Source organism: Canis lupus, chromosome 38, assembly GCF_011100685.1.
Source record: "Canis lupus familiaris isolate Mischka breed German Shepherd chromosome 38, alternate assembly UU_Cfam_GSD_1.0, whole genome shotgun sequence".
Classification (NCBI taxonomy): Eukaryota; Metazoa; Chordata; class Mammalia; order Carnivora; family Canidae; genus Canis; species Canis lupus.
The window spans coordinates 714,475-736,867 of record NC_049259.1 but is presented as its reverse complement, the minus strand read 5'-3'; the positions used below and the strand labels follow the sequence as shown (position 1 = coordinate 736,867).

The 22,393-nt window shown below is 46.9% G+C and overlaps 2 long non-coding RNA genes across 2 annotated transcripts in view; one reads left to right on the top strand and one right to left on the bottom strand.

Annotated features, from left to right (window-relative positions):
• The window catches only part of LOC111094579, a 32,049-nt gene extending 29,737 nt beyond the window's left edge, over nt 1–2,312 (top strand). The window contains exon 3 of the long non-coding RNA XR_005385556.1: nt 2,002–2,312. This is a non-coding gene — a long non-coding RNA (uncharacterized LOC111094579). The remainder of the gene's footprint in view (nt 1–2,001) is intronic.
• Nucleotides 2,313–6,467: 4,155 nt separating this feature from the next.
• On the bottom strand, nt 6,468–17,356 carry LOC111094576. The gene is made up of 4 exons (XR_005385555.1): nt 16,937–17,356; nt 14,795–15,807; nt 11,595–11,690; nt 6,468–10,173 (listed from the first exon to the last, which is right to left on the bottom strand). It is a non-coding gene; the product is annotated as an uncharacterized LOC111094576 (long non-coding RNA).
• Between the last annotated feature and the right edge of the window lie 5,037 nt (nt 17,357–22,393).

The window sequence follows — 22,393 nt, the reverse complement described above, 5'->3', positions numbered from 1 at the left end:
CTCCCTCTGCCTGTGTCTTTGCCTCTGTGTGTGTGTGTGTGTGTGTCTCTCATGAATAAATAAATAAAATCTTTTAAGAAAATGTACTCAATAATTATATTTTTAATTTGTCACTGAAAAGCTGTGGAGAATTTTTTCCCTTCTTGTTATAATAGTACCTATATAAGAGGATTTAGTTTTTGGTGAAAGCTGTAGGAGTGTTGCAAAGGAGGGAAAGAGAAGCTTGCCTCTCAAACCAAGTGATGAGGACATTAAGTGACCATATGGAGAATATAATGGGATAACAGAGTGGTGCAGTACCCATGCCTATAATAAATGCAAGATACTGTGTGTGGCTGGCTAGTGCTTTGGCATTGGGGAGCAGAGAGAGCTGTGTCGGGAAGTTTCTGTTCTCCATGATGATAGGACCAATATCTTGATAGGAGCCTGGAATAGGGATGGTGGCCTGGGGGCTCTCTATAATGGGACCCTGCCCAAGAAGACTGCTTGAAGGAACTTTAGGGCCCCCCAACAAGAATCTGTGTGGTTTGGACCCCAGGACACCCATGAGCTAAGGAAGGAATGGTAAGTGTGCAGCTAGAGGAAAGGCATGGTCTGTATCAAGGAAGCTGTCATCAGAGGACCACAACAGGAGCATCACCAAGAAACATGTGATCCAAGAGAAGAATGTCTGTTTTTAATATGCACCAAGGCTAGAAAATACCTACATGCTTACAGCTCACTACAATGGTCAAGTGAGACCTTTCTGTTTCTTAAATCTTTCCCCTATCTAAGCAATGGTCTTGAGTAGACAGGAGGAGAAGGGATCAGCCCAATGTTTCAGGGAAGGGACCTGTCTCAATAGAATAGAGGCTGTTCATCTTGTAGCTGGGGATGGTGGGGGTGGGGTGGGGGATCAACTAGGAAAGTGTAGCTGGATTTCCCAGCAGTACTGAGCCTCATTTAGAGATGAGTCATCTCACATTTAGAAGACCAGGCCATGCAAGGGTGGCTTTCTTCTGACCATGTCTGCTTGCTTGGAAATGGTACAGAACAGAAAGCTGGATTGACCAAGGTTTGGGTTTTGCTGGGTAAATAGACTGGAGGAAGACAAGTATGTGCTGTGTGAGTACCCTGAAGGGCCATGATATCTACCATGGGGCAGGAGGGAGGTGAAGACAAGAGGGGGATGAAGGGCACTAAATCACAGGGCCAGCATCACAAAGTGCTCATGAGTATGAAGAATTGTGGGGTTGGTTGTGTCTATCAGCAGCCATCACAGACAACCCTAAAATGGAAGACATAAACCTGTTAACACCACTCATACCCACCTCTCTGCCCTTTCAACCTTTCAGAGGCTTCCCACTGTCTGTCATCTGACCCTCCTGTCCTTGGTGTGCTCTGTATATCCTTCAAAAAAATGCAGGAGCTGTGAATCTAGCTCAGTTCTTAGCCCTGCAAAGCCACTAAAAGGATTTTTCCCCCAAGTTTCAGTCCCTATACTCTGTTTTTCTGCACACTGCTATTTCTGGATCTGCATACTTTGGATAAAGTTCAGTCATTTTTCAGAAAGAAAAATCTACTCAGAGCTGGAGTAGATGCCCAGGGCCCCCTCCACCCCAGCTGGGTGAAATGCCCTCCCTTTCATCTACAAATGTTTCCCATAAGAGAGCTTTGGGAAAGAAGTGGTATTCCAACTCCTTTAAGTGGGGTCTAAGAAATAATAGGGAGACACAATAGCCACAGACCTTCCAGGACCCTCCAGGTAAAATGGCAAGGGCCGGAGACCCAGATAACGTCAGGGAACTCCAGCCAGAGAACTGTCCTTTGAGCACAAGGCGCTCAAGAAGCTGTCACATCATCTTGACTCTATAAGCTGAAGTGTGTACAATTTGGAGCTGGCTGGGGAAGGTAGAAACTCCTGACCTGTGTGTTGAGCTGTTCTGGTCAAGTACACGTGGTAAGTAGACCACCATCCCACTCCCCACCAAAAATTGTTTTTCAACCTCTTTTCTCTCCCAGGCTGTTTCACCTTGGGAACACAGAATCTCCTTAAAGAAATGGAGCCCACGCTGAACCTCCCTTGGTGACGTGGCCATGGCTTCTAATGAGAGCAGTTCTAACACCAATGCATTTATTATCCTCAGACTCTAAGTAAAAGAGGAACTCCCACAGCATGCTCGGGAGCCAGCCCTCACTGGCTCACAAGAATGAACTGTCCAACTTTCCAGAACCTTGTGAGCTGCTCGTTAAAGTCATACAACATTCGGAATTCACTTATATAAACTGACAACGTCACATTAAAGACAAAGATAATAAATATTGAAAACTCATCACGTGCTAATTGTTCTACTGTATTTTATTATTATCCATGCTCTTGATGTTATGTACCTCTGTTGTATCTAATGGCAGAAATATTGTAAAATGAAGCTCTGATGAGCATCTCTTCCTAACTCTGTGTTCAGTGACTTTAGTTTTGGTAGCTCCAAATAGCCTGTGGGGATCAGCAACCACACTCCTACTTCCCAGAGAGTGGGGCACACTGCTGGACCCTGGGGACCCAAGGGAGTGCAGTTAGAATGCCTGCAGCATCACCCTGCCATGTTCTCTGGCCTCCCCCCACAGCCTCCTCTCTGTGGGGAGGGCACAATGCTGCATTTACTTGAAGGGTATCTTGGCCAGATGGTCTCCCTCAGACAGCGGTGCTGAGGAGCTGGCTGAGGAAATATTTTCCCAGCTCTGCCTGGTTTCCTTTCAAATGGGAACAAAATCAGTTCTAAGGAATGCAGCTGGTAGGTAAGTAAATAGGGCAGCTGTGATGTGAGTTCCAGCTGAAGTAAAGCAAACTTATGAGTCTGGTTTGTATAAAACGCAAGCTTATAGATTCAGATTTTCCTCCTATCCTGCCCTCTCGTCTCTCTCCTATAACAGGACTTAGTCTGTGGCTGCACTGCCCTCCCCCTTCCCCAGGGATACAATCGGCACCTGGCTGTTCCTTGGCTCTAGGACAGGATAAACTTGCTGTTTTCTGGACACTTGTTTCCAGTGGTGGAGCTATTTATTTCTCCTTTCATAGTGGACATTGCTTAGGCACCATGGGATTCTTTCAAGGGCCCACATTCAAGGATCCGCTGTTCTGAATTAGAATAACCCTCCAGCCCCAATTCCCTTGGGGAATTTCACTGGAGCTCAGTCATTTCACTCCAGGGCCAAGTACAGGACAGGGAGGAATGGGGGAACCTAGCAGCTTTGGGAATTCAGCTAGATTTCTGATCCTCCCTAAAAATACACAATTTTCTTTTTTATGAAACCTGTTGGTGAATTAGCCACTCTAAAGATGCACTGTGGACATGTATTCCATGCTAGTATGTGCCAATGCTGCTCCAGAAATGGCTCCATCTACCAGCTTCTACTTGTTCATATGTATGTGTTAGTATGTAGTGGAATCATCTATCATGAATCCAAATGTCTAGAGACGTATATGTGTGTAGACAAGCTTATGTGGGTGCCATATTGTAGATATCTGGCGTTTGAATGTGTACAGGAGGACGTATGCAGCTGTGTGTGTTCCCTCTGCCTGCACCTTTGTGTATGCAGACATGACAATGTGTGTGCAGGAGGAAGCCCAGTGACTTCCACAAAACTGATTCAAATGCTTGGAGAATGTCACAATCTTCTAAAAATAGAAGAACTGAAATATTTTGAAGAAAGGATTTCTTTTAATAGAAACACACCCAAACATATTTCTTTTTAAAGACTCCCCATGTGTAATGAGAAAATACCAAATATTTACATTTTTCTATCCTGATAAGGATTGTTGATTTTCTCCAGGGACATATTTCATCATTCAATTTAGGCTAAAAGTTCTTTAGAGGGAAGGTCCTAAGGGGAAGGGGGAGAGGTCACAGGCCCTGAAGGGATAGGTTTGAATGTATCAAGCTTCCCTTGTTTCTTTCCAGCTGCTACCATCTGCCTCTAAAACATCTTGGCCCTCTTCCCACTGTTCAAAGGGAAGGAGCTTGTCTCTAGCTGTGGATTCATTTGGTACATGGGCAAGGGCCTAGGGGGCCATGACCTTCTTTCCTTTGAGGACAAGAAGACACAAAGATGACATAAAATTGTGTTGTAGCAGAATGAGATTAGAACCAGAGAGGAAATGTCTACTTCTTTATGGGCCAAGGATTTTCTGTGATGTTCGTGGAGTCTCCTCCAAAAGATTCTAAGAAGAGACTCATTGCTCTCTGATGTAGATTGAAAGTAGGGTCATGGAGAGGCATACAATTAGCAGGATGACCTCTGGAAGTTTTGACAGTACAATAACTTATATCTATTGGGCCTTTGTTATGGTGGCATGGATTGAAGGTTTTGTGTGTATCAACTCAATCTCCACAATTGTGTAAGGAGACCTCTATTTCACACATGAGGAAAATGAGACACAAAGAGGTAGGCACTTGGCCAAGGTCATGGAGTTGATAATAGATTATACGATGGGTCCAGGGTTCACACTCAGGTGGTCTGGCTCCAGAGTCCATGCTGTTAGCCATTGGGCCACCCAAGTCCTGCCAATTTGGCTTCATGTTTCTGTGTTGCTTCAGAGAAGTCAATGTCTCTTCTTTAGGGCTCACATACAGAAGTTTAAGGTTAAAACAGGTAGACATCAAAGGTTCCCAACCACCAGGAGTGCTTTTAGATGTGTGTGTTCATGCCATGAAAACCCTAAGCTGGAAGGGAATCTCAGGAGGTCACCTGTCCTCACGGGTCAAGGATGAAAAGTTTCTGCAGGAAGGAAGCTAACATTCATTGAGCACCTAGTATCTAACAGCTGCTGAGCTCCTTGCCTGTCTCAATGACTAGCATTTCTCAAGTCACCAGGTCTCGACACAAACCCTTTGTAACAAACCCTTTGCTCTGTATTTTCCCTGACAGTTGTAAAGTGTATCTTAAGTAAAAGCCTGCCAAGCACACAAACTTCTAAGGAAAATTTCCTTGCTTACAGCCCCTGTAACCTTGTGATTCTGTCTCTCTGGATACAGTTGCCTGGAGGCAAAGAACCCAATGGCAGCCAATTCACAGGCTGGCCAGTCCAGGCTAACAGTCAGGCTAATTAGACTGAGATAATCCTATATGGTTGCTCTCAGGAATCTAAGCTAGGAACTATTGGAAAAAGGAGATAGATAACAGTGGAAGTTAAAGTGAAAAGATATACAAAGAAGAGAACGGCCATGATGGTCATGCGCAAAATGAGGTTATGAGGGAGCAGAACTGGGAGTGAACAGAGGCTATGAGGAGAGAGAGAGAGAGAGAGAGAGAGAGAGAAATATGGAAAGAGAGATGAAGAGACAGACAGAGACAGAATGTGGCTGAATCCCAATGACCTTCTGGTTTCAGAACAACCACAAGGCCCTGTACACCCTAAAGCAGCTTGAGTGAGCTCCTTGCAACCAAAAGGCCTGCTTAGAATTCCAACGTTTTCAAATCATTTATTTTTTTATATTGTTAGAATTCAGACTTGATGTTATCCCATAATCAGTCTTTTGTTGATTTGTGTGTGTGTGTGTTTTAAGATTTCATTTATTTATTCATGAGAGACACAGAGAGAAAGGCAGAGACACAGGCTCCTCACAGAGAGCCCGATGCCCGACTCAGTCCTGGATCCCGGGATCATGCCCTGAGCCAAAGGCAGACACTCAACCTCTGAGCCACCCAGGAGTCCCTAATTTGTGTTTTAAAATGCCATTTTGATGGGCAGCCCTGGTGGCTCAGCGTTTTAGCGCCGCCTTCGGCCCAGGGTGTGATCCTGGAGACCTGGCATAGAGTCCCACATTGGGCTCCCCACAAGGAGCCTGCTTCTCCCTCTACCTGTGTCTCTGTGCCTCTCTCTCTCTCTCTCTCTCTCATGAATAAGTAAATAAAATATTAAAAAAATAAAAATAAAAAATAAAAGGCCTTAAAAACCATGAATTAAAACCAGTACTGGGAACAGCGAGCAGAAGTTAAAGACGAAGGTTGTCCAGAGGACAAATGCTCATATCAGGGCTGCCCTTAAGAGACCAAACCTTGGTCCATCAGCAAAGTGGGGAGCTGAATCCAATACTCTGAGGTTAAGCCAAGGACACATGGGGATAAAGCAGTCCCTGCTCAGGACTGCCCCTTGCTTCCAGCAGAAACTAATGCTAATTCTCACTGAGGAAACATTTTCACGTTCATTCTCCAGGTTTTTCAGAAATTCAATCAACCGACTAGGAGATCACAATCACAGATCACCAGATACTCAAGAGATAAACCACCACAGCACACGTAGCCCCCTGTTTCCTCATAAGGGCTTCAGATATCGAAATGATCAGATACAGAATAGAAAGTCATGATATATAAAATGTTTAAAGAAATTTTTTTTAAATTTTATTTATTTATGATAGTCACAGAGAGAGAGAGAGAGAGAGAGGCAGAGACATAGGCAGAGGGAGAAGCAGGCTCCATGCACCGGGAGCCCGACGTGGGATTCGATCCCGGGTCTCCAGGATCGCGCCCTGGGCCAAAGGCAGGCGCCAAACCGCTGCGCCACCCAGGGATCCCATGTTTAAAGAAATTTGAAACAAGGTGACAAATATGAGCAGGGAACTACATATCACCAGAAGTGACCAGGCATGTTTGAGGAAAGAACCAAAAAGACATTTCACAGATAAAATATCATATTTTGGGGGGAAAGTTTTTATTTTTAATAATCTCTCCTCTCAACATGGGGCTCGAACCCACATCCCCAAGATAAAAAGTCATACACTCTACTGACTGGAGCCAGCCAGGCACCCCTTGGTGAAACACCATAAGAAGCTTAGACAGAAGATGAGTCATAGCTCAGGAGAGAATAAGCAAAGTATAAAATAAGGCAAAGAGAGAGAACATATGAAAAGCATTAAGCAAGAATGGAGGATAGAATAAAAAAACTGAATAAACATCTAATGAGAATCCCAGGAGACAAGAGAGTGAATGGAGGAGAGATAATATTTGAAGAGAATTTTCCAGAACTGAGGAAAGACATGAATCTAGAGAGGAATACAACATATACCATGAGGAATGAACACACAGAAATTCACACCTAGACACATCTCGAGGAATGTGAAGAATAATAAAGTCAAGGAGAGGATCTTGCCATCAGTGAAAGAGTAAAGCAAAATCACCAGCAAAGGCATGAAATGTAGACAACCGCAGACTTCCCAACAGCAGTGATGGAAACCAGAAGTTGTGGAATCATATTGAGGGGAAAAGAAACCTCTCATCTGGCAATTGCATAAACAGAAATGTTATTATTCCTAATAGAGGGTGAAATAAAGACATCTTCAGAACTCAGACTCTGGAGTTCATGCTTCCTCCTCTGTCTCATTATGCAGCTACTGACAGTTCCCAGCTATGTCTAGATCTGCCATTATATTACAAGAACTCCCTTCAAAGAAATTGTTCTGGATTCTTCTATGTCTTCCTGCCTTAGCTATTTCTCCTAAGGTCAGAGCACATTGGTGAAGAAAACATGCTGTTTGCTTATTTTTGAGAGAGTTCCAGGCCTAAATCCTGGGAAGTTCTCTGTCAGGTTAAGGCCCTGAGGAAGTCAAGGCTTCCCCTGCTATGCCCTAGGGACAGTCTGAGCCAAGGGAGGTAATCACAGAACATACCATGAAGGCCCCCAAGTCCTTCTAGAAACCTTCCGGGCTCCCTTGGAGGCCACAGCTTGGTAAACCCTGAACCTTTAAATACCATCTTATTGAGTAAACAGACCCTGCAGGCATTGCAATAATCAGTTCAGTGTTCTCTGTAATCCTGGGGGCTGGTTTGCCTTCTATTTTCCCAAGGTCAGAAATTACTTCGTAGTTCACTTGGCTCAATTTCCTTTCGGATCAGCACTAGGCTTTTAACTAAAAGTCTTCTCCCCCTTGAAATGCTCTGGACCCTCAGCTAAAACTCCTGTCCCTAGATCACAAATCCCCTCCTGCCTGTCCCCTGAGGAGCAACCCCAAGGGTGATTAATGTGCTTAACATTAGTTGGTGCAAATATTTGAATCAGCTAACATTTGAATCCAGTATATTATTTGCTTTCTAGGAGCTGGCATTTCTTGAAGGTCTTCTCTGGCTCTCACAGAAGAGGCAAGACCTTCCTCTAGCAGAAAATGGGAGGAAATGCAGGAGCCAAACAAGGGGGACAAATGGAGAGGTTGCAGAGGCAAAGGAGATCAGAGGAGTTAGTGGAAGGGCTGCTCTGTCCCTCTCACAACCTGTATCTTGGCTTACCCAGGTGTGCTTGCTCTCTCTGTCTTCTTCCTGCTTGCTCCCCTGCCCTGCCCTGAGCTGGCCTAACCCCTACTCCGTTCCTGCCCTAACATTCCCACTCCTCCCCTTCTTCCAGGATGCATGGATCAGGAAGGACTTTTCTCCTATAACCTAGACCTTGCTGCACTTTCTTTTTACCCTTAAGTCTCTCGGATGTGGGCTCCTGGAATCCTACCCTCACTCCCTCTATTTGGTAAGTTAATACTAACTGCTATAACAAATAAGCCTAAAAATACAAACAGCTCAAATTTGATGGAAATATTCTTCTTATTCATGAAAAGTTCAAAATTGGTCTTACTTGCCTAGCAGGCAACCCTCCCTCCTCTGAGCTGTGGCTGGCATCCAGGGTCTTTCCCTCCTAAGGCTCCACCACCTCCACGCCTGCCACCCAGGGTGCTAGGATGGAGAGAGTCACACAGGCCTAGGTACCAGAGACCTTTATAGGCCAGGCCCCTAAATAGCGCTTAGCTCCTCCTCATTGCATTGGCTGGAACCCAGTCACATGGCCATGGGGCCTCCCCAGAGAGGCTGGCATTGGTAGGGTAGCTGATTCCCACCCCTGACCCTCTCAGTCTACTATTTTGCCTGCCACATCTTCACTGGGTACTAGTTAAGGCAGGGTCTACTGTTCAGAGAAGCTCAGATGCTTCACTCACTGTTCTAGACAGGGATGGTCACTAGATGTACTCTCCATGTTGTGTTTCTGAGCACATGGGCATGCCCCCCCCCCCCCCCACTCCCTTGAGAAGCATTCTGAGGCCTCACTGGCTCTTGAGGGCTGGGATTGATTCACACAGCGCAGGTGTGGTGGCACTGGTTCCGTTTATTCACTGTCCCCGCCCCCATAGCATCATTTTATGTTTATTTCCCCAGTGGCTGTGCATCTCACTGGCTGCTGCCATCACCCTCAAATGCCACTCCCCCTTCCTGATCCACTTTACCCCTCTGTACTCAGCCTCAACCTACCTAGCTGATATCGGTTGAGTTGCAGAGCAGAGCCATCCTATGTAATAGATCAGGGACAAGGAACAGACCATGAAAAGCTTTAAAAGGCAGCCCTGTGATCTAGGCAATGCTGAGCAGTGGAGGGTACATGGGAGACAGCTGAGTTTTAGGAAGCAGCCTGGTGGGATGCCTGGTTGGCTCAGGTTGTGATCCCAGGGTCTTGGGATCGAGTCCAACATTAGACTTCCCTCAGGGAGCCTGCTTCTCCCTCTGCCTGTTTCTCTGCCCCTCTCTGTGTATCTCTCATGAATCAATAAATAAAATCTTAATTTTAAAAAAAAGAAGGAAGGAAAGAGAAAGGCCTATGTCCTCCAAGTTTGGAAGACGAGGCGGGAGCCAGGGAGGAGGTGCTGGTAAGATCACTTCCCAGCTGCACTGCAGTAGGGTAGGTGGTGGTGAGAAAATTTGACAGGGCCCTGAGCCCCTGGTGAAGAAATGAAGAGCTTCTCAGGGAACCAGTTTGGGAAGAGGCAATGCTCCCATTGGGTGATTTTCATGTGTGGGTGGAGGTCCAAGGCCACTCTCCATAGCCTATTTGCAGAGGACGGGGTGAGGGGGTTGCTGTGAATGGAAGGGGCTGCCTTCCTACTGCCGCCTCTCCCCAGCCAGCTCCACTCAGAGCCCAGGAGCCCTGAGACCAGATGTGTCCTCCAGGCTGCCACACGCTATTCATTTGGGTCCTCCATGCTGACTGGCTCCACGCTGAAGCTCTAGGACTAAACTGTGGGCCCATCACGACCCCTTCTGTCCTCAGATAGGAATGTGCATGCGCCTATAGCAGCAGCCAGCGTTGCGCAGGAACCAGATGCCTCAGAGTGGCATGGATGGGAGGTCTCAGTGTTGAGCTTCGCCTGAACGGAGGCACACCGTCTTCTAAAGGATGAGATGAGGCAACAAGGTCAGGAGGCCTAGCCAGGGCCACAGAGGTCAAGAAGGAGGCAGAGGCATGGCATTAAATTTCCTCTATGGAAAAACTGATTTCAGGACGCAGAGTGGAAAAGTTAATGTATCTCCCAGATCCTGGCTATTTTATTTTTCTTCTGCTCTCAGGCTCTTCCCAAATGACTTGGCCAGACCTGGCCAGGCCCTCAGCAGAGCCTAAGCAGATGAGGTTAGGGCCCAGAGGTCAGCACTGCCAGCAGGACTCGGAAACCCTGAGGAACCCATTTGTCTTCTTTCTGGAATGAGTCAGTCCAGGTTGGCCCAGCAGGTGGCCTTGCCTAGTTCCCACTCCAGCAGGGGCCACGGCACAGTCTTGTGTCCCAGGCCTGGTTCTGGTCATGAGGGATTAAAGCTGCTGGAGCCCAGTGCCTGGATCTGTGCGTCAAGCCCCTGGTCATTAGTCCCCCTCTGACTGCAGGCTGGAGTTGTGACAACCAGCTTTCTACCTTTTTTTTTTTTTTTAAGGATTTTGTTTATTTACTTGAGAGAGATAACACAAGTGGGGGCGGGGGGAAGCAGTGGAGGGAGGAGAAGCAGGCTCCTCACTGAGCAAGGAGCCCAATGTGGGGCTCAATCCCAGCACCCTGGGATCATGACCTGAGCTGAAGTCAGATGCCCAATCAACTGAGCCACCCAGGTGCCCCTCTACCTTGCTCTTGAGACCCCCTTTCTTCTACCCTGAGGACCTAGGTCTCTCCACCAGTCTTCTGGTGAATTCCTTCCTCTGGGAGCTGTGTGTTCTTGCCCAGGGATCACAAATCTTCCCCAGGGTCCTCCATGGTAGCTGTTGTTAATCAATCACATGACTCTTGCCTACTTTTTCTGCAGAAGCCAGACTCCAGACAGCCCCTACCAGTCCATTAGAGCAGATATCAATATATCCTCTCTGCTTTTTCCATTTCCTCCTCATGACCTGGAGCCCTAACGGTGGTGAAGACCCCTAACAGACTGGTTCCACACCAACAACGGACCCACCTGTGTATCCTATGACTCCTGTGCTGTGCCCTACTTGCAGGGGCAACCTGGCCATTTTGCTTTGGGACCCCCAGCTCTAAGGGTTCCCTGGGCCATCACCTGCTGTATCCCCTCTCCCACACTGTACTCTGGGCTCCTGCTGGCCCCTGCAGCTGGCTCCCCTAACAAGTGCCTGAGCCACCCCAGGGGCAGACCCCAGTTCATTTCTGTCCCCTCTACCCTACAGAATTTCACCAGGCCAGGTAGGGTAAGAAGCTCAAAGCTGATAACTAAGAGTCCAGCTCCTTTTCCCTCCTAATCTCAGAGGGAAGTTGACATTATCCATTATAGGAAGAGGGGAATTGGGTAGGGGGAGAAGGAAGATACTAGAGTCTTACCTGGTTCTGACCTCAAAGCAGGGAAACATCCCTTAATCAAGCTGAGTGACATCCCCGCATGGAACCAGGGCCCCCAGCTCTATCCCATGTCAGCCCCTGTTAAAAAAACAAAGCACCTGGTTGCCACTTATCTCAGGGGGCCCCTGAGCAATAAACTCTTATTTCACAACTCTTTTGTACACTTGCTGTCAAATACAGAGATATCTCTCCCTACACCACTGTCCTTGCCCTAAGTGCCTTAAAGCCCATCTCCTCAGCGTCCCCTGAGTGTGTTCTTAGAGGTCCTAGGGCCCCAACTTAACAATGCATATCTGAGGTGTAGGTTTCCCAAATTTTGAGCTTCAGCATCAACTGTAAGCCTGTTAAACAAGCAGAGTTGGGCCCCACTCTATTCTGATTAAGAATCCCCTGGATGGGGGCCTGAGACTCTGGCCCTAGGCCTGTGTCCCTAACATGTGGTTTGCAGACCACCAAGTTTCCATTAGCACCTGGAAACTTCTTATTAATGCAAATTCTCCCTCTACCCCAGACTCACTCAATTAGAGATGCTGGAATGGGACCATGCAATCTTGTTGGGTTTTTTGTCCCAAAGATTTAGTCATTTATTTGAGAGAGAGAGAGAGAGAGAGAGAGAGAGAGAGAGGAGGGGCAGAGGGAGACAAGCAGACTCTCTGCTCAGCCTGGAGCATGACATGGGGCTCGATCTCACAACCCTGAGATCACTACCTGAGCCAAAATCAAGTCTGACACTTAACCGACTGAGCTCCCCCAGGCGCCCCCATGCAATCTTATTTTAACAACCTTCCAGGTGATACTGAAGCACATAGAAGTGGGCCCTGCCCTAGGTGATTCTGAGACAGATTTAAGTTTGGGAGTCATTGATCCATGAAGGCCTCTGCAATTCTGATTCCAGCTGTGGCTCCTTTGGGCACATCCAGGGCAGCCCAAGCAGGGGGAGCAAAGACCAGGACCTCTAGTCTTCCCTTGGAGAACGAGCTATTAAAAGGGAGAGGGAGCTGCCATGGACAACTTCTCCAAGGTTGTTGATATACCTGGCAGTGGTTTCTACTGGCTGGCTGGCCAAAGGCCCTTCTGAAAGGTTCTATTCAGAGCTGGTGGATGAGTAAACATCACCACTTTTTTCCTTTCTCCGGAACCTGGGGCTGTGACCAGAACTCTTGGCAACTAACTATAGCTGTGGCCCTAGGAAAGGGTCAGGGTAAGAGAAGATCAATTCTCACCTGCTGTGGAGCTGGGCCCCAGGGAAGGAGCTGGCCAGTGGGTTGGGAAGAGGAAATGTCTCCCGGAAATAGAGAGTGGGAAAACCAATCTCTTCTACATCCCTAGCACAGTGCTTACATTTAGAAAGTGCCAGAAAAGTAAGCTGTGCTGAATGCTCACCAGATGGTCTCTGAGGGTCTCTCATTCTGAGGGGGGACACCTGGACAGGCTGACCACCCACAGATAATCCAACGGCAACATTAAAAACCAGGATGGGAACCGATGTCATAGACCTCAAGGGTCAGAGCACTTTGGGGCTGGAGTTGAGGACCTCTATAGTTGGTGACAGAGTAGAGATTTGACTCTGTCCTGTTCTTGGTGTCCATGTCACATAACCAAGCAGGGTTCTGAGCTGAACTGGCCACTGCACAGAGGACAGTACATCACTGGGCATCCTGTCTCAGGGTTTAGCACACTTCATTATTTCCAGAAGGCAGTATGCGTCCTGGTTTCTGGTTTCAACTGCAGTGTATTTTTTTTTAACCTCCTATCCTTTCATTCCCTAGGGAATAGGAATCAACTCTCCAGTATTTTATGAAATGATAAGACTTTAACTGTATTGAACTTGAATTCTCCATCACCTCTCATATTCCTGGAAACCATTCTTATTAGAGTGGGATTGGGTAACCATCATGTCTTTTCCCAGCCTCAATCTCCTTTCCTGCAAAGTAAGGATGACACCAACAACCTCACCATGCCCTTATATCATGTCACAGGCATTCAACAAATTCTGATTTCTTACTGACACTCTCTCTTGAGAAGCCAGCCCTCATGGCCACAACATGGTAGATTCTCTGTCTCTCCACTCAGAATACTCATTAGAGTCAGCTGAATTGTGTTCCCTAAAAATAGATGTTGAAGTCCTAACCCCTAGTGCCTGTGAATGTGACCTTATTTGGAAATCATATCTTTGCACCTATAACTAAGTTAAAATGAAGTCATTGGACCAGAGTGGGTCTTAAAGCCAATGACTTATGTCTTTATTTTTTATTATTATTTTTTTGCTTTATCTTTTTTTAAAAATATTTTCTTTTAATTCAATTTGCCAACATATAGTATAACACCCAGTGCTCATCTCATCAAGTGCCCTCTGACTCATGTCTTTATGTAAAGAAAGGAGAAGATTTGGATTTAGAGAAACACAAAAAGGAAGCCATGGGAAATGGAGGCAAAGATGGGAGTGATGAAACTGTAAGCCAAGGAGTGCCAAGGAATGCTGAGGGACATCCGAAAGGAGGCAAAGGTTTTAAAAAAGAGAAAGATATAGAAAGGAGGCAGAGGCAAGGAAAAATCCTTCTCTGAAGCCTGCAGAGAAAGTGTGGCCCCACTGATACCCTGATTTCAGACTTCCAGCCTCTAGCACTGTGGAAGAAGAAATCTCTGTTGTTTTAAGCCACCCAGTGTTTGGTCATTTGTACATGCAGCCTTGAGAAACTAGTACCCCATCCCCCCTAAATCCAGAGCATGGCCATTAACCTTTCCTTGGTCCTGTTCCCATTAGCAGCCCCAGCTTTCCAGGGACATCCACCTTTATACAGCTCTCTCTAAAACAAAATAATATTTTACTTGGAAATCATGATTTACAGCCTATAAGGCACCAACAACATCCAAGTTTTCACTCTATCCTCCCAGCCTTCCTGGGAGAGTTTTGGTCTGTTGACCCCATTTTGTAGATGTGGAGACTGAAGACCAGAGAGATTAGTTTAATCTGATCATCCTGTGATGTCATGACAAACAAGTAGAAGAGCCAAGACTGAACCAGATATTCTGACTCTTAGGCCAGGATTCTTTTTCTTTAAACTTTTTTTACTGTAAAGTGTTATACATATATAAAAATGCACAAAACACAAATGTGAAAGCTTGAGGAAAGCAACACCCACATAACCACCATCCAGCTCAAGGACTAGAGCATTGCCCACCTCCCAGGAGCCGCCTGCCAACTTCTCTTCCTTCCTTCCTCCCCAAGGTAGTCACTGGCTGTCGTTAGGCCACTGCTGTTTTCACCAGACCACACATTCCATTCCGATGACATTCATGTCCTTCAAGATCAGTGGAGCTGTAGTAAAAAGTTAGAAGCCTCTGTCCTTGGGAAGTCCTCTAGACTTCTTCCCTAAGGGTCAGGATTTCCTGAAGCTATGCCTCTCTGGGGCTCTTCTCCATCCTTCTCTTCAGGAGAAAAAAAAAAATAAAAAAACAAAAAAACAACTCCCAACTGGTCTTGACATTTTCAGAACCTAAAATCTGGGAGTAGCTGCCACTTTTTTGAAGCAGTTAAACCACAGACTTTTTAACTAGAGGGGAAGGAGGAAGGAGGGCAGAAGGATAGGCCCAGCGCTGGAATCAAGGATAGGTTAAAGAAACAAAACAATTACCAAGTTACCCAAGACAGGCTGTCTGCCACTTCTCTCTCCCTTCCTCCCTCCGGTCAGAGATGTCTGCTAGAGTGGCAGGAGTCAGCCTGATCCTCGGGATTTGGGCCTAATCTTGCCCCAGGCACTGGTAAACCACATGGCTCCTTGGATCCTTCCGGCCTGAGTTTGTGACCTCTCTCTTCTCCAAGAGCTTGTGTTCCTGTTCTTGGTTATCTCAGAGCAGGGCAGGATCAGGCGAATGTAAGAGAATGGGGTCCAGTCAGAAACCTTCAGCCAGGAAATTGAGCTGTTATTCCCTTACCTGACTTCTGGAAAGTCACAGAAGTCCTCTGAGTTGCAGATCCAGCCCTCTGAAGCAAAGGCACCGGAAAAGGCTCTTCGGGATGGTAGTGAGTTAACACCGATGCAGATATGAGGTGTTCACTTGAACTCCCAGATGAGAAGAGACAAGCAGTTGGATCTTTCTGTTGTGGACAAGCCTCTGGGTTGCACATTCCCCTGGAGGAGGCTCAACGCAGCTACTTTTGCAGATGGGCCAGGAGGCAGGAGAATGAGGGGCTCTGTAGAGACAGCAAGAGCTCAGGGGAAATGACAGCTCAGCCAGCTGTAGGTTACAATCATTGCCACTCCCCACTGCTGTCCGGGCTGGCACCATGTGGCCGAAGCCCAAGGAGAAGGCAGGACAGTGTGGTAGGCTGGTGGCTTTGGAGAGCTAACTACAAGTGTCCTGTCTCTTCTTGGGTCGGGGGAGGGGGCAGGACCCTGAGCCCATGGGGGCAATTCATACTCCTGGGGTTGTTTTCTGGGCAAAAGTTCTGGCCTGAGTTCCTGAAATCTGCTCTAAGAAGATGGGCTCTATAGACTAGAGACCAGAAGACCTCAGTTTTGTTCTGATTCTACTACCTTTAGTGTGCTTGAGCAAGTCATGTCCACTCTCTGAGAAGTTTCCACATCTGATAATAATATTTTTAAATTTACCAAGCACATATTATGTGCAGGGTAATAAGAAGGATGCTTAATATACATCCTCTCTGATATCTACCCTGTGGAGCATGCAGGGATGCTGTGAGGGCCAAATAAAACGCATTTCCTTAAAAAGTGAAACATAGATTTACCACATGACCCAGCAATTCCACACCTAGGGATATACTCCGAAGAATTGAAAACAGGCACTCAAACAAATACTCATTCACAGATGTTCACAGCTATTCACAATAGCTAAAAGGTGGAAACAACCCAAAGTCCCCCACTGGATGGGTGGATAAACAAAATGCGGTCCATCCATACAATGTAATATTACTCAGCCTTAAAAAGAAATGAAGTCTTGATGTTGCTACAACACAGATGCACCATGAGGACATGATGCTAAGTGAAAGCCAGACACAGAATCATATATTGTATCATGTCTTCTATATGAAATATTCAGAATAGGCAGATCCACAGAGCTAGAAAGCAGATTTGTGGTTGCCAGGGAATGGGAGGAGGGGAGAGGGGGAAGAGATTGCTTAATGGGTAAAGGGTATTCTTCTGCAGGGAAAAAGTCTTCTTGAGACTAGGGTGTGGAGCTGCACAATACTTGAAATGGGCCAATGACCCTGAAATGTACATGTTAAAATGGCTAATTGTGTATCATGTGACTTTCATCTAATAAACATACATACATACATACATACATACATACATACATACATATGGAAGTGGTTGCCATGTGTAAAGTTACTCCTCTAAAATGAGAAGGGATAAAAGCAGCTTGCCTTGGCTCTCTTCTAACGCATGACGCAGCCACCCTCCTCGGCATGTGGTTGAATTCAGCCTCCCGGGCTAGTGGTGCTGCCAAACTGCACGGGCTTATGGTATCCACGCGTGGCCTGATGTATCCGAGGGTGGTGTTGCTCCTCAGGGTATACAGTTCCCACACAAAGCATCCATCCCTCTGCAGGGAGTGAATGTGCCCAGAGCTTCCCCACGTACCCATCTCATCAGGTGGCAGGGAATTATCAGCAAATACAATGGTTCCCTATTAGCACGGAGCCTCCTCCTATACAACAGTGTCCTTCAAGGTTCACTGAAAGGTGAGACAGGCTCCAGCTTCAGAGACAGTAGCAAGTGGCAGGCCAGTGGGCTGTGGGAGGCTGCGGGGGGAGGAGGGTGCGTAGCAGCCAGAATGCATTGCTTTTAGCTAATGAGCAAAGCACCACACTCCCTTAGTGCCTCCTCCCCCTCTGATCTCCAAGCACTTAAAGGGCACTGCTTTCCTTGGGGAAAGTCCACAGAGAGGCAGGGGCTAGGAGGGGAGGTGGGGCTGCACAAGCACCATAGGGAAGGAGGGGGCAGCATTCCAGATTGGTATCCAGACCACCTCTGCTAATTGCCCTGGGTTTATCACTTTGTATGGAGATCCCAGAAGAGATGTGTGGACAGAGCAGTATGTGTGGTGGGAAGAGAAGAGTCTCAGGTGCTGTGAGCTCAACAGGAAAAGGACAACTTTCTTAGACTGCCAAGCAGGAGGGACACCGGCTCTCCTCCATCCATGCCCTGCTCTGACCTCCAGAGGATGTCAAGGTCCCACAGGCCCCAAATCACCAACCTCTGGATGAGCCACCTGCTGCCCCTGAGGCCACTCTCCTAAGGACCCTAGATGACTGGAGCCAGGTGACCTCTCTGAGCCACAAAACCTTAAGTGGAAGTGGGTTCAAGCCGCTGGGCTCCTTGGCCCCAGGTTGGTGCTGCAGTTACCATGGGAGTTGCCAGGGGCCCTACCAGCAGTGCTTAAGTCCCTGATGGACTTAGGTAATGGCTCCTTAGCATTCCCTTGCATTTCCCCCAGGCCTGCCTGGTGCTGGCACTTCAGGAGGAAATGCTGGCTGCCCCGAGGACTGTGCCCAACCTGAGGACGCCAGGTGGTTGGCTCTCTGCAGGGGTGCAGACAGCAATCTGAATAAGGTTTCATGGGAAGGGAAAGGGGGTCAGCGCATGTGCCCATCGCACCATCTGCGCCCACCCCCCTCCTCAGCCCCATGCACACACGCTCACACCACGGGTGGCAAACTCTGGTGCTCAACAAAGGAGGGACAATAATGCAGAAGGGGGTAAGGGCTTTTTTTAATAATTAATTAATTAATTAATTAATTTTTTATTGGCGTTCAATTTGCCAACATATAGCATAACACCCAGTGTTTATCCAGCCAAGTGCCCCCCTCAGTGCCCATCACCAAGTCACCCCAACCCCCCACCCACCTCCTTTTCCACTACCCCTTGTTTCTTTCCCAGAGTTAGGTGTCTCTCATGTTTTGTCACCCTCACTGATATTTTCACTCATTTTCTCTCCTTTCCCTTTATTCCCTTTCATTAATTTCTATATTCCCCAAATAAATGAGACCATATAATGCTTGTCCTTCTCCAATTGACTTATTTCACTTAGCTATATGCCAATAAATTAGGCAATCTAGAAGAAATAAACGCACTTCTGGAAAACCACAAACTACCAAAACTGGAACAGAAGGAAATAGAGAACCTGAACAAGCCGATAACCAGGGAGGAAATTGAAGCAGTCATCAAAAACCTCCCAAGACACAAAAGTCCAGGGCCAGATGCCTTCCCAGGGGAATTCTATCAAACATTTAAAGAAGAAACCATACCTATTCTACTAAAGCTGTTCAGAAAGATAGAAAGAGATGGAGTACTTCCAAACTCGATCTATGAGGCCAGCATCACCTTAATTCCAAAACCAGACAAAGACCCCACCAAAAAGGAGAATTATAGACCAATATCCCTGATGAACAGATGCAAAAATTCTCAACAAGACACTAGCCAATAGGATCCAACAATACTTTTTTCTTTTTAAGATTTTATTTATTTATTCATAGAGACAGAGAGAGAGAGGCAGAGACACAAGCAGGCATCATACAGAGAGCCTGATGTGGGACTCTATCCAGGGTCTCCAGAATCACACCCTGGGCTGCAGGCGGCGCTAAACCGCTGCGCCACTGGGGCTGCCCAGGATCCAACAATACATTAAGAAGATTATTCACCAGGACCAAGTGGGATTTTTCCCCGGGATGCAAGTCTGGTTCAACATTCATAAAACAATCAATGTGATTCATCATATCAGCAAGAGAAAAAACAAGAACCATATGATCCTCTCAATAGATGCAGAGAAAGCATTTGACAAAATACAGCATCCATTCCTGATCAAAACTCTTCAGAGTGTAGGGACAGAGGGAACATTCCTCGACATCTTAAAAGCCATCTACGAAAAGCCCACAGCAAATATCATTCTCAATGGGGAAGCACTGGGAGCCTTTCCCCTAAGATCAGGAACAAGACAGGGATGTCCACTCTCACCACTGCTATTCAACATAGTACTAGAAGTCCTAGCCTCAGCAATCAGGCAACAAAAAGAAATAAAAGGCATTCAAATTGGCAAAGAAGTCAAACTCTCCCTTTTCACAGATGACATGATACTATACATAGAAAACCCAAAAGACTCCACCCCAAGATTGCTAGAACTCATACAGCAATTCGACAGTGTGGCAGGATACAAAATCAATGCCCAGAAATCAGTGGAATTTCTATACACTAACAATGAGACTGAAGAAAGAGAAATTAAGGAGTCAATCCCATTTACAATTGCACCCAAAAGCATAAGATACCTAGGAATATACCTAACCAAAGGGGGTGAGGGCTTTTTAGAAGTGGGCCTCTAGCTGGCAGAACAACAGAATCTGAATCTCCTTGATCTACAGCCAGCAGTCACTCTCCCCCATCCCTCCTGCTACAGTTGATTAGCAGAGAGCCTCACACCACAGAGGAGAGGACTCTAATTAAAGTATCAACCTTGGGCCTGAACCCAAGTTGCTTTTCCCATTCACTTTAAATGACACCCAATGACACCCCACACACAGCTCTGAGCCTCCAAGGGGCTCTCAGGCCGGGGTTGCTGACATGGGGTCTGAGAACAAACAGCAAGTCTAGACAAGAATATCTCCGAGCTCCTGAGCTTTCCGTTCTTTCCCTGCCAAGGAATAGCACTTTTTCACATCAAATCCCAGTAATTGGGGGCAGCCCAGGTGGCTCAGTGGTTTAGCGCCTGCCTTCAGCCCAGGGCGTGATCCTGGAGACCCCGGATCAAGTTCCACGTTAGGCTCCCTGCATGGAGCCTGCTTCTCCCTCTGCCTGTGTCTCTGCCTCTCTCTCTCTCTCTCTCTCTATCTATCTATCTATCTCTCATGAATAAATAAATAAAATATTAAAAAAAAATCCCAGTAATTGGTGATGCTGGTACCTCTCCCTTGACTAACCCACAGCAGCCAACTAAAGACCAAGCCTTGGGTGGCTCAGCGGGTGAGCATCTGCCTTTGGCTCAGGGTGTGATCCCAGGATCCAGAATTGCGTCCCACATCGGGCTCCCTATGAGGAGCCTGCTTCTCCCTCTGCCTGTGTCTCTGCCTCTCTCTGTGTCTCTCAGGAATAAATAAAATCTTTTTTAAAGATTAAAAAAAAAAAAGACCAAGCCTTCTACCTCGGGGTCCTCTTCCCACTTCCCTCCTCCCCCCACGGTTGCCCTCCCTTCATCCCTCCTGTGGAGGCAAGATGGTGTGGCTGCCAGCTGTCAATTCAATGAGACTTAGCAAACCTTACCAAATATCCACAATGTCTTAGGCGTGGGTGTGGGGTTGTGAGGGAGCTGTTCCTTCAGCAATGTCAATATATGCCAGGACCAAAGTCAAAGAAAACTAGGCAAGAATACAGAAAAAGAAAGAAAGAATAAAAGAAGGCCTCATTCACTTCCATTTCCTGTGGGCTTGGTTTTCTCATGGAAACCTGGTTCTGGAATAGAACAGACAGGGTAAAGAGGGCCTGTTTCAGAAGGTGATGTGACATCCCAGACTCCAGGGCAGAGACCTCAGAAACAGATCTCCCAAAGCTGGGGAATTCCAAGAAAGCTTTTATTTATTTATTTTTTTTAAGATTTTATTATTCATGAGAGACACAGAGAGGCAGTTAGCCCAAAGAAGTCAGACTTCGCTTTCCAGTTGACTTGACCTTCTCATTGATTCGCTCGCCTAGGCAACCTTTCCTTCACACTGTACACTGATGCTAGGCTGATGCTAAAATCCCAGTTCACCTCTTTATACCTCAGCTTACCGTACATGTTAAATGGAAATAAGTGCAATTGTGTTTCAGGGTTTTACAAAGATTAAATGTTGCATGTAGAAGACCTACTCTAGAGCCTTCAAAAATATCGGTTCCCTTCGTCTTCCTTTTTCTGGTTCTCCAGAAAGAAGACACACTCTTCTAATCCTGCCCCCTACACCCCAGTCCTCCCCTGAAATCACAACACATGACTCCTGGAAGATGCTGTTTTGTTGAAGAGGATGAAAAAGGGCGCTGGAGGAAGAGAGGGTCAGGTCCAAAGAAACATCACAGGTCAGACAGAAATGCTTCAGGGGACGAAGTTGGAGACTAGGCTGCCCTGTGAGGCTGGCTACAGGCAGGGAGTTGGGGGGGGGCATAAACTTTCCCCCAAGGGTGCATTACTTAACATGGCTGGGGATCTCAGAAGTGGGAGTTAGAGAAGGGAAGAGAATCTTTCTGTGTCTTGATTGAGGATCAAAACAATTTCTATTATTACAAATTCCCTTAGAAATATAGCCCCATGGGGATGAGAAAAGGAATTCAGCTCTTTGCAAAGCTTAACCAAGCAGCCTGGCTGGGAGCCATTTGGCAGTTTCTCCAAAAGGAAAAGTGGTGAAGAAGCAACAGTGCCACCTCTTCATGCTCCAGCAACAGATGGAGGGAGCTGGTCTGTCAGTTCCCGCCCCGGGTCGGGGGGGGGGGGGGGGGGGGGGGGGGGGAATTCAACAGCTGGGGTGGATCCCTCCATCCCATTAGATGCGAGATGTGAAGATGCACAAGCAATGTGTAGGGGCAGCTCACCCAGCTGTCTTTCCAGTGACCAGGGAACTCACCAGCCAAGGTGAATGGCTGCTCAGTCTGTGAATGCCCGGGTCCAGAGAGCCTCTGGAGAAGCATGGTGTATCTAGGGCACCGTTTTTACCCAAGGATTTTTCATGGGGAGGAAGAGGACTGCTATGGAAATAAACATGGGTGTTTTATGGGACGAAATGCAAAAATCACATGACT